The 9,818-nt window shown below is 41.5% G+C and overlaps 1 protein-coding gene and 1 long non-coding RNA gene across 13 annotated transcripts in view; one reads left to right on the plus strand and one right to left on the minus strand.

The window, feature by feature from the left end:
- Positions 1-5,570: 5,570 nt before the first annotated feature.
- Positions 5,571-8,438, minus strand: LOC140336856 (uncharacterized). Its single transcript, XR_011921948.1, has 3 exons — positions 8,311-8,438; positions 7,399-7,560; positions 5,571-5,719 (listed from the first exon to the last, which is right to left on the minus strand). It is a non-coding gene; the product is annotated as an uncharacterized lncRNA (long non-coding RNA).
- LOC140336854 (plasma membrane calcium-transporting ATPase 2) overlaps positions 8,317-9,818 on the plus strand; it is an 82,278-nt gene continuing 80,776 nt past the window's right edge. For 5 of the 12 annotated variants that reach the window (XM_072420254.1, XM_072420258.1, XM_072420251.1 and 2 more), the window contains exon 1: positions 8,562-8,799. The gene's annotated coding sequence lies outside the window, so the exon portion shown is untranslated. Of the gene's footprint in view, positions 8,453-8,561; positions 8,863-9,818 lie in introns of those variants that run through there. The other 7 variants (XM_072420245.1, XM_072420250.1, XM_072420252.1 and 4 more) reach the window with 4 other exon arrangements.

Here is a 9,818-nt window from a genome sequence, read left to right on the forward strand (position 1 = left end):
TATATACAGTGTACAGGCTCACTTTCACCTGTTGAACATGCCCACCTGTCATTTGCTGGTCAGCAATCATCAGTGATTTCTGGTTATTTCCCCTCCTCCCTTAGTGGGTAGGCTGGTTCTGACTTGATTGGATGGGGGAGTTCCATGTACCACCTATGAGGTGAGGGGAGAGGCAGGGAGGAGGGCAGGTGATGGTGGGAGGGGTAAACCTGGGATATTCTGTTTTCCTAGATTATCAACCCTCATCAAGGGGTCAGCCCTGCGCCCAGTGGTTACACTTGTTGTGCCGGGGTTTTTTAGCCTGGGGATTTATGTGTCTAATGAGGATTGTAGAAACAACCCCAAAATCTTTCAAAGAAAGATGTGTCACTCAAAATATTACAGCGTTGCAAAATGTGTAATACTGTAAATTATTATTATTAATAATAATAATAATAGTATTATTATTAATATTAAATGGTGCAATGACCCCTGTGACCTTTCTCCATACTAGTGCTAGGTCATAATTCCTGTGACCTTTCTATCAATGTTGTGTTGTATTTCAGCCTGTACTAAACTGTGATCTAAGTGATAGACCATTAGAAAGGTAAAGGGAATGAGAATTAACTGCTTTGACCAGTCAGACAGGAGCCTTGGACCAGTGTGGATTTTCAATCTGAAAATTCCAATTTGATAATATTGTGACATTTTCACATACAGCTGTTCTGACAATACACTGGAGGGTCAGGCGGGTAGCATAGACTGCAATTTATCTGTATGTGTGGGATCACAGTAATCCTCTCAATCTGTTATCAAATAGAATAAAATTTGCTTTGATCTATGGGCCATGATTTTGGATTTTTTTTCAGGTCTACCACAAACTAGATGTCACCGCCTGTGCTTTGGATGACTTCATACCTCACAGTTGGGATAAATGTAAAGGCATTGTACAATGTTCAGACCTAAATCGGGGGTCTTCCTTCTCCTCCAGAGTGAGCTGGGGGTTGTCAGGCACCTCCATGTCACGTAGGAGGACATGTTCCTGCCTGTATAAAATGTTCCTTTCCTGACAAAGCTTTTGCTGTTATGCCATGGGGTGATGGAGCTATTTTCAGCATCAATATACAAAGCACAGTTTGAAAACTGTGGATTGTTAAAACACCCACCTTCATGAGTCATCTGAGCAAGAATGCAATCAGGTAAATGATTCACCTTCTCGGTATGAAGATGGAGATGTGAATGTAAAAATGCTGACTAAAGGAAAATCTGGAACAGAAAAGGGCAGAGCCATGTTCCAGACCTCATCTTCCCACCACAGGATGAGCTATGAATTCTTAAAGCTGATTGATTTCCATTGTTTCACAGTGACATAAACATTTGGAACATTGTGATCTTTTCAACTTAGTTGTCACTTTTTCACTTCACCTGTACTAAGGGCAACACAAACAGGGTGCTGGTTATTGGAAAGTTACCTACCATCTGGGCTGCCTTAAAGCTGCAGAGACAAGATTGCAGGCACAGCAAGACCCCTCCACTTCCCCCTGGCCTGACCCTTTCATTTCACATATGTGGAGCTTATAAACGGATTAGATTCCTCAGCCAAACATATATCTAGGCCTCATTTGTCTTGTACTGTGTCACTCTGTGCCTCGTCCCCCAGTGCCACTGAAATCCCTCCAATCCCTGGAACAAGAATTTCTATTCATTACCAGAAAACCACAGGGGTAACGTGAATAGACTCATTCCCAAGGTCAAAAGTTTGGAAGTACCCAGTCAGGGAGTCACTGACTTCAGCAGGAGAATTGTTCTCTGGTATTTTTAGTCTGTTGGGAAAATGTAGTTCAAGCCATGAGATTTCAGTCTTTTAGTAGATGTATAAATAACTTTTTTTCTGACGTGTCTCTTGGCATGAGGGTACTCTGCAGGAATGTAAGACCAAAACTAGAAACTGAGGACATCAAACATGCAAAACCATGGGAATGTGGCCATGTTAGTGAGGCCAGGGGAGTGCAGCCATAGAGCTACCAGAGGAGAGCTGCCAGGGAAGTTAGACTGGGGAGTCCAGCCTAAGAGAGAGCTGCTAGTATAGTGCCGGCATAGGACTACAGAAAGAAAAGTGTTGCCAAGGTTGTGCGGTCAGGGCTGTGAGGTCCGAGTAGGACCGGCAGAAAACTGCTGCTAGAAAAGTGCTGTTAGGGGATTGCATCCAGGGCAGGCGTGGGCAAGGCAGTATTTTAACATAGTGGACCGCCAGGAGACTACAGTAAAAGAAGTATTGCAAGGATGTATGGTCAGGGAAAAGGAGTGCTGCTACGAAATTGCACCAAAATGAGTGTGCAAGGGAGCTACCACCAGGGGTGTGTAGTCAGATGAATACTACCAGCAGAGTGTGGCTAAGTGAAAGTAGCCAGGGGAGTGTGGCCAGAAGAGTACTGCTAAAGGAGTCTGTTTTTTGACAGACAGTAATGTGTGCTTACAAGCATCAGTCTCAAAGATCTTTTGCCTATCTGACAGAATGAGAATTTTCCAATTTCTTACACATACAGATTTGGCGTCTGATGACTCTGGGTTTTAAACCAGGTAATTCATAGTGCCTTCACCTAATGTGGCTTTCTGTCACCAATATTATAAAATACTTCCATTTTCTCCTTGTGATGTAATGATTACTGCTTCCATTTCATAAAATCAGCTTGGTTGGGAAAGATGCATGTCCACTGAATTTAACCATAAGAAGAGAAATTTATCAACAAAACATGACAGCTCATAACAGGCCAGAGTGATCTTTCCCAGCGACCGACACATTTGCATTGCAGCACCCGGGTCCCAGGTTTGAATCACAGCTAGCTTATTATCTGCATGGAGTCTGCATGACCCACTTCACCCTTCTGCTGAAATGACAATCCTGATAGACAGGGGGCATCACTTATGGGAAGGAGGGTTACATTTAAATGTATGTTATGTGATCTTACAGCAGAAACTGCTGTGCAAATGTTCCAGGACCAGGTACCAATGTCAGAATGTCCAGACAGTGACTACTCACAAGCATTATAAAGGAGGCCTGGATCACACAACTGTTCTGAATGCAAGACAGCTTTTTCTCCAAGGTCTCAGAAAACTGCAATTGGTTTGCTGAATTAAGTGTCAGAATGGTTTAGGAATCCTGTTGCAATTCACTTGGGGTGTCTCATTATTTTTTTATAAATCACATCCTTACAGCATTTCTTAATATAGGTGCTGCCTCACCCAAATTATCCCAGAGAATTGATTCACAATTTTTTTTTTATTATTTCTGTGTATAAAGTTACTGTAGGCTCAGGAGCCAGGAGAACATAAGAGCTGGTGACTCCATTCTGGTGCAGTGCAGGCATATCTGAAAACGGTCAGATTATTATTCTGAGCAGCAAGCAAGCCTCCATAGCAGAATGCTGTGTCCTGACGAGTGGTGGATGGGGTGCGTCTGCTGTTGGCAGCTTTGTCTGCATTTATATTCCTGATGGGAAAGTTGTATTGGAGTAATAGGACATAACACAGCACATCAGAGCAGAATCCACCTTTTCTGACGTTGAGTTTTTTGTGATGGACAGGGAATGCTCCCATCTTCCTCGTTTTCAAGACATTGTTTTTTAAAAGGCAATAAGCTTAAAGATTTATAGATTATATCAGTTGGTCTCAAATATGCATTAAATGTTGGCACAAAGAATGACATGGAGCGGCTTAATCTAGTTGGGATTTATTTTGTTAATGTGACGATACGGTCAATAGGAGTAAATATTGATACAAATAACTTTTCTGATGGAGCGAGACGCAGTGCTGTTAAAGACTGGGAGTGTTGTTGTTTCCTTTGTGTACCATTTATTTGATGAGTCACAGAAAGGAGCAGATAGAGCAACCAAATTCCTTGGGGAATGAATAGTAAAATCTGCTTGATATGGGCATAAGCTTCACTACTGCTGTGGAATATTTTGCAGTTTGCACAGATCAGGCGAACGATTTATGTAAGCAAAACTCAGAATCAATGCCATATACAGTGATACAGGACATTGTGGGAGATATAAGGTGATAGGAGACCTAGACTTTCAATAAAAAAGCCTGCTGTAATTTTTGGGGGGATAGGAGCTTGGCTCCAGTAACCAATCAGGCTGGCTGCTGTCCTAATAGAGGTGGTGCATGTGTCTCTACTTTAATACCATAAGCAAAATGAGTACATACCTGCTACATGTGACTGGAAGAATGCACTTACCATACTAAAGATACCTAAAAGAAGAATAAACCCTTCATCCAGCCATGTGATCATTGCATGATATAATGACTGATAATACTCCCAAAATCTAATTTTATGTAATTTCCTGCAGATTGGAAATAGGGCTAAGAATGCCAGAAGAAATTCTAGTACTTGGCATTGCTATTTCTCAAATGTTTTAGGAACTGGTGTCTGGATGGATAAGGCACCTTTTAACAGGGGTCATACACAGGGAGAAACTAAACACAACGTTTATAATGTATTTTAAGTACTGTGCAGCCTCCACCTTCAATTAATAATTGACCAGATCAAGAGACCTCCAAGTCAAAGGGCCTTATTTATTAAAGCTCTCCAAGGCTGCAGAGAATACACTTTCATCAGTGAAGCTGGGTGATCCAACAAACCTGGAATGGATCTGGTCCAGGATTGAAAACATTTGCTAACAAATAGCAAATGACAAATGAAATCCATTCCAGGTTTACTGGATCACCCAGCTTCACTGATGAATGTGTATCTTCTCCAGCCTTGGAGAGCTTTAATGAATCAGGCCCAAAGAGATGATAGAAACTGCTTGTAAAAATATATCCACTAACTCATTTATGTGGGCAGCGGGTCTTGGTGCAATGCTGACATACTTGAAATCTGAAGACCACTGAGGCAGATACTACAGATACCCATAATAAGGCAGACACAGAATGGCAATAGTGCATGTATTTCTAGAAATGTATTAAAAAAACAAGCATAAATAGCTTATAAAAATGCTACATAGTACACAGGTTGCATGCCAAAAATTTTGAACCCTGTGCCTTTTATCCCTGAGGGTGTCATTAGAGAGGACTCGCATAAGGCTTATAGGGAATGCATGTGTATGCATTGGAGCCTCTTCCTCCTGTACAATGCTATATACATATAATACAATACTATATAAAATATAACACAAATAACTAAGCAACAGTAACCTAAAAATATACACAGCTTCTACCTAACAAAACGGGGAATTAGTTCTCAGAAAAACAGTTATATATCCCAGTCAAGATTCAAACTGTGGGGAGCAAAAGTTTTAAACCCCTCATCTCACATCTGCAGATTTCCTTCATTTTAATACATCTAGTTAATTTCAGTTTTTCCTGTGGGGTCCTATTATGATGTAAAGCTAAACTCTTAGACAAGGAATGTGTAATCCGTTTCTAATGTTATAGATCTTCCTAATCTAATCTGTAGTGCCCTCTCGGCTTGCCCTGCATACTGCAATTATAATGGATACATGGTAAGAATTTCCCATTACCTTTAGATGTAAAAGATTTACTTTTATTACACAATTTATACATTTGCATTATAAATTGCACATCATTAACATGGGTAAAAACCCTTTAATGCCTTGTCTCCAGCTTCAGGATGCTCCAGCTTCAGGATGTGAGGAAAACATGAATCCTTCTGTTTTGCTTCAAAACTCAGGGCATCACACTGGAATGTGGCTTTGACACTGGGTAACGTGGTATTCTGTGTTAAAATTGAAGACAAGCAGTGTTAAAGCAATCATGGAAACTGTCCAGTTGTTTGCAATGGAAAGCAATGGACAGGGCTGGTTTTAGGGGAGGAGGGAACAAACGGGGCATTTGCTCATGGCCCCCACATTATCCTGGGCTGTATTCAAAAAATAGCAGGGAGCTGGAATACTGTGCATTTGGGAACCCTACATTATTTTTGCCCAGGGCCCCATTTTGTCTGAAAGCATCCCTGGCTATGGAAGCGTTTTCAAGGCTTTGAACTAATGCACCTTTAAATTATTAATATTAAACAGGATTTATATAGCGCCAACATATTATGCAGAGCTTTACATTAAACAGGGATTAATATTTAGATGTAGACTTTACTAAAAGTGTAATTTCTATAGAATGCTCAAATCAAAATGACTTGTTTTACCTCTTCTTTCAGGTTTCTCAATCAACAAGTCGATATTTCAGTTTACCCCCAATTTTATTTGCACATACTCACCAAACCCTTTTTTCCAAAAAGTTGGGGTCAGGGAATTGTCAGTCTGCAGCTGCTAACAATGGTACCCAAAGAAAATGGTGGAAAGTGGCTACTTAGGAATGTTCTTTATGTGCCTAGGAAATACAGCCCTGATTATGGAAACCAGCCATTTTATATTGAATAATGATTACCTGGCATTTTAGCTCCTCCTTAAATCCATTAGTCAGGGTTACCCCCTTAGAACATAATATGTTTCTTTATCAGATATGATATAGTACATTTCCTTAACATAATCAACCCTCACCACTCTTTTATCAGCAGGGTAGATTATTAGATCTCATAGCAGAGAGATCAAAATCTTTAATAACACATCAGGCTCTATTTATAAAACAGAATCTGACATTTCCAGGTGGAGAATGAGTTAATGTCATTGAAACCCATGGACCTGGAAGTTGGTGTAGCTGCATCCTCTCTATTACATTTAATCACTATATTCTCTACTTCTTCTAAAACCATCTCTGTAGATGTGAAAACATCGCCATTATTTCTATTAGGTATTAGGATATTAAGGGGCTGGAGGAGGGGAGGGGAGGTTGTAAAGCTGCAGGTAACAATAATAGTGTCACCCCGCTGGCTTTGGAGTGTGTCAGGAATGTCTATGTCAGCCTTTCTCAAGCAGGGTTCCTTCAGAGGTTTCTATGGGTTCCTTTAGAAATTGACACCTCAGTCAGCACCAACAGGGTCATGTTGTTTGTCTGTAGAGGAGCAGCTTTCTTACAGAACATGTAAGGACGTCCTTCTACCACTCACATTTATATATTGGTGCCATTCTCCCACTGACAATTATTATTTGGGGGTTTCTCTCTAACTGACCACCAATGAAAGGAGGCATTTCTGCACTAAACACTAATGTAAGGGGGTCCACAGTTTTGTCTGTATTTTGATGTCTGAAATATTATTTATATTTTTATACCTTGAAAGGGAGGGGGTGCATTTTGGCTCTGCTCTTGGTCATCAAACATCCATCATGCTATTTATCATTACATCATTACCCCAAATGTCAGGGTTCCTCTGTATCAGAAAGGATGAGAAAGGTTGGTCTAGATCATAGGATTGGCTGAACGGGATGACAAAACTTTTTTTCATACCTAAATATTTTAGCTGTACCCTGAGGACAGAGTGTGTGTAAGATATACAACAATTACCTTGCATTGCAGCCCCTGACATGGGCTCACAACTGGAATGATAGAAGTAAATGATTTCTGAATAGTTGGAGATTCCTGGTTTACAAGCAGTACAGCATCATCTTCCTTCTCTGATGTGTAGCAGTGAAGGGAGGCTCATCATCAGCTATAGAACCCAAGTATCTGCAAGTTCCAATGTCAACAAAAGCAGCTGTCACAGCTGGGTTATTACAGGACACCATTTAGATGAAATTGTATTGTTTATCTCTGTGAAAGTCTGAATAAATATTCAGCATAGAATTCCTTGTATAGTGATGATCAGGGTGCTGGGCGTTGTGATAAGAATTCTCTATATTGTGCATGTATACATTTTACCATGGAACAGGTGTGAGCTGTCTGACTGATAAAAGTTTTGCAGAGCCACTGCTTGCCTTCCTGCTTTCTGTTAGGTTTATTGTGTGTGCAGTACATGCAGCCAGCCCTCACATGTGTGTATTGCATACAGTCCTTTTTTGCATTGTTTGCTGCAATTCCTCCTTGTGTGTGCATTGTATGCAGCCTTCCTTCACTGTAAGTGCAATAAATGCAGCCAGCCTTCAATGTGTGTGCCTTACATGCAGCCAGCCCTCACTGTGTGTGCATTGCATGCAGCCAGCCCTCACTGTGTGTGCATTGCATGCAGCCAGCCCTCACTGTGTGTGCATTGCATGCAGCCAGTCCTCACTGTGTGTGCATTGCATGCAGCCAGTCCTCAGTGTGTGTCCCCAAGGCAGTGTTATAGGCACAAATGACAGAACAATTCTTCTTCATTCCTTTCCATACTCCCTCCTCCCTCTCTAGCCAGTAAACATCCTCCTGTGCATCCCCTGTGATCCTTCTCACTGCACCACTGGGATGCTGTGACAGTCAGCCTGGCTTGCCTTCTCCCCCTACCTGCATGACTAAGATGGTACAGTCTGCAGAGAGGCTCCTGTAATGTATCCAGCTTTATCAATGTGCTCCAGATGCTGGAGAGCGATGACTCTGCTCCTGTGTCATTGAAGTCATTTTGGATTTGTGATGATATCTTAGCCAAGTAAGTAGCTCCATCCCTACATGAATAGAGGAGAGGTGGGATCCTGCGCACACCTCCCCTTCTCTCTCTTTCTCCCTTCTCCTCCATCCTGTGCACAGTGTATGCAGTGGCTGCTGTAGGTGACTCTCCCCTATAGGCAACCATTGGGCCTGGTTCCCCTCCAGGTGCTCCTAGTCACTGACACTGGATTGTATGCTTTATTGATGGAAATGTTGGATTGATTTCCCCCTGAGGCTGCCTGAGCTCAGTCCAGCTGGAGCAGCTATTGCTGTAGTAAGGTTGTGTGAAGACAGAAGGCTGTGATTGATTGTCATCCTGCATTGTGCCGCATTCAGGAGAGCACTGATGTAAGTAGCACAGGAGACATTGAGGGCTGATATGTCTTCCTAGAGGTTCTTCTATAGAAACAGGTGAGCACATTTCACAATATTCCTGGCATCCAGAGAAGGTCAAACACAAGTCTGCAGTTAGCAATAATTCTGGGCTAATCCCATGGATTATTACATGGTGAAAATACCAAACAGAGATGCCAGGGATTCAGTGGAGAAACATTTCTAAATTGTACATTGTTTTACTAGCAGGGAGTTGGGATATTTCCATCATTTGTACGTATCATGCAGGCAATTCTCTTATATAACACACACATATGTTATGGATTCATTTTAAATAAATATTATTATTTTTCTATATAAATATTTTGTTATTCAGGTTACAGTGTGTCAGGATTTCAGGGGTTTATCTGCATGACAAGAAGTTGTCATGTTTGGAGCTCCTGCAGTGCTCCCTTCTCTGCGGCAAATTGCCATTTCCATAGTTGGGATTGAAGCTGCCCAAGGTGACATTGTGCAGAAATGGGGCATCGCCGTTCCACATCAGAGGCTGGGGACTATGCTGTAAGAGTCCTGTATAATGCAGACTCAAATCTTTCTAGTTGTATTGGAGATTCAATTCCAAGCTGAATATAGGGAGCTGTGCCTGATTCCAGCTATTGCAACCCTTTGACTTGTGAACATAGGGTATGCTGTAAAAAATAAAATGATGTGTGTTGCATAGGATTGTATGATGTGTGTTGTATGAATGTATAGACAGGTCCCCCTGCAGAGGATTGTATGATGTGTGTTGTATAGGTGTGTAGACAGGTTCTCCTGTAGAGTATTGTATGATGTGTGTTGTATAGGTGTGTAGACAGGTCCTCCTGCAGAGTATTGTATGATGTGTATTGTATGAATGTATAGACAGGTCCTCCTGCATAGGATTGTATGATGTATGTCGTATGAATGTATAGACAGGTCCTCCTGCAGAGGATTGTATGATGTGTGTTGTATAGGTGTGTAGACAGGTTCTCCTGCAGAGTATTGTATGATGT

This window comes from Pyxicephalus adspersus, chromosome 8 (genome assembly GCF_032062135.1).
Source record: "Pyxicephalus adspersus chromosome 8, UCB_Pads_2.0, whole genome shotgun sequence".
Classification (NCBI taxonomy): domain Eukaryota; kingdom Metazoa; phylum Chordata; class Amphibia; order Anura; family Pyxicephalidae; genus Pyxicephalus; species Pyxicephalus adspersus.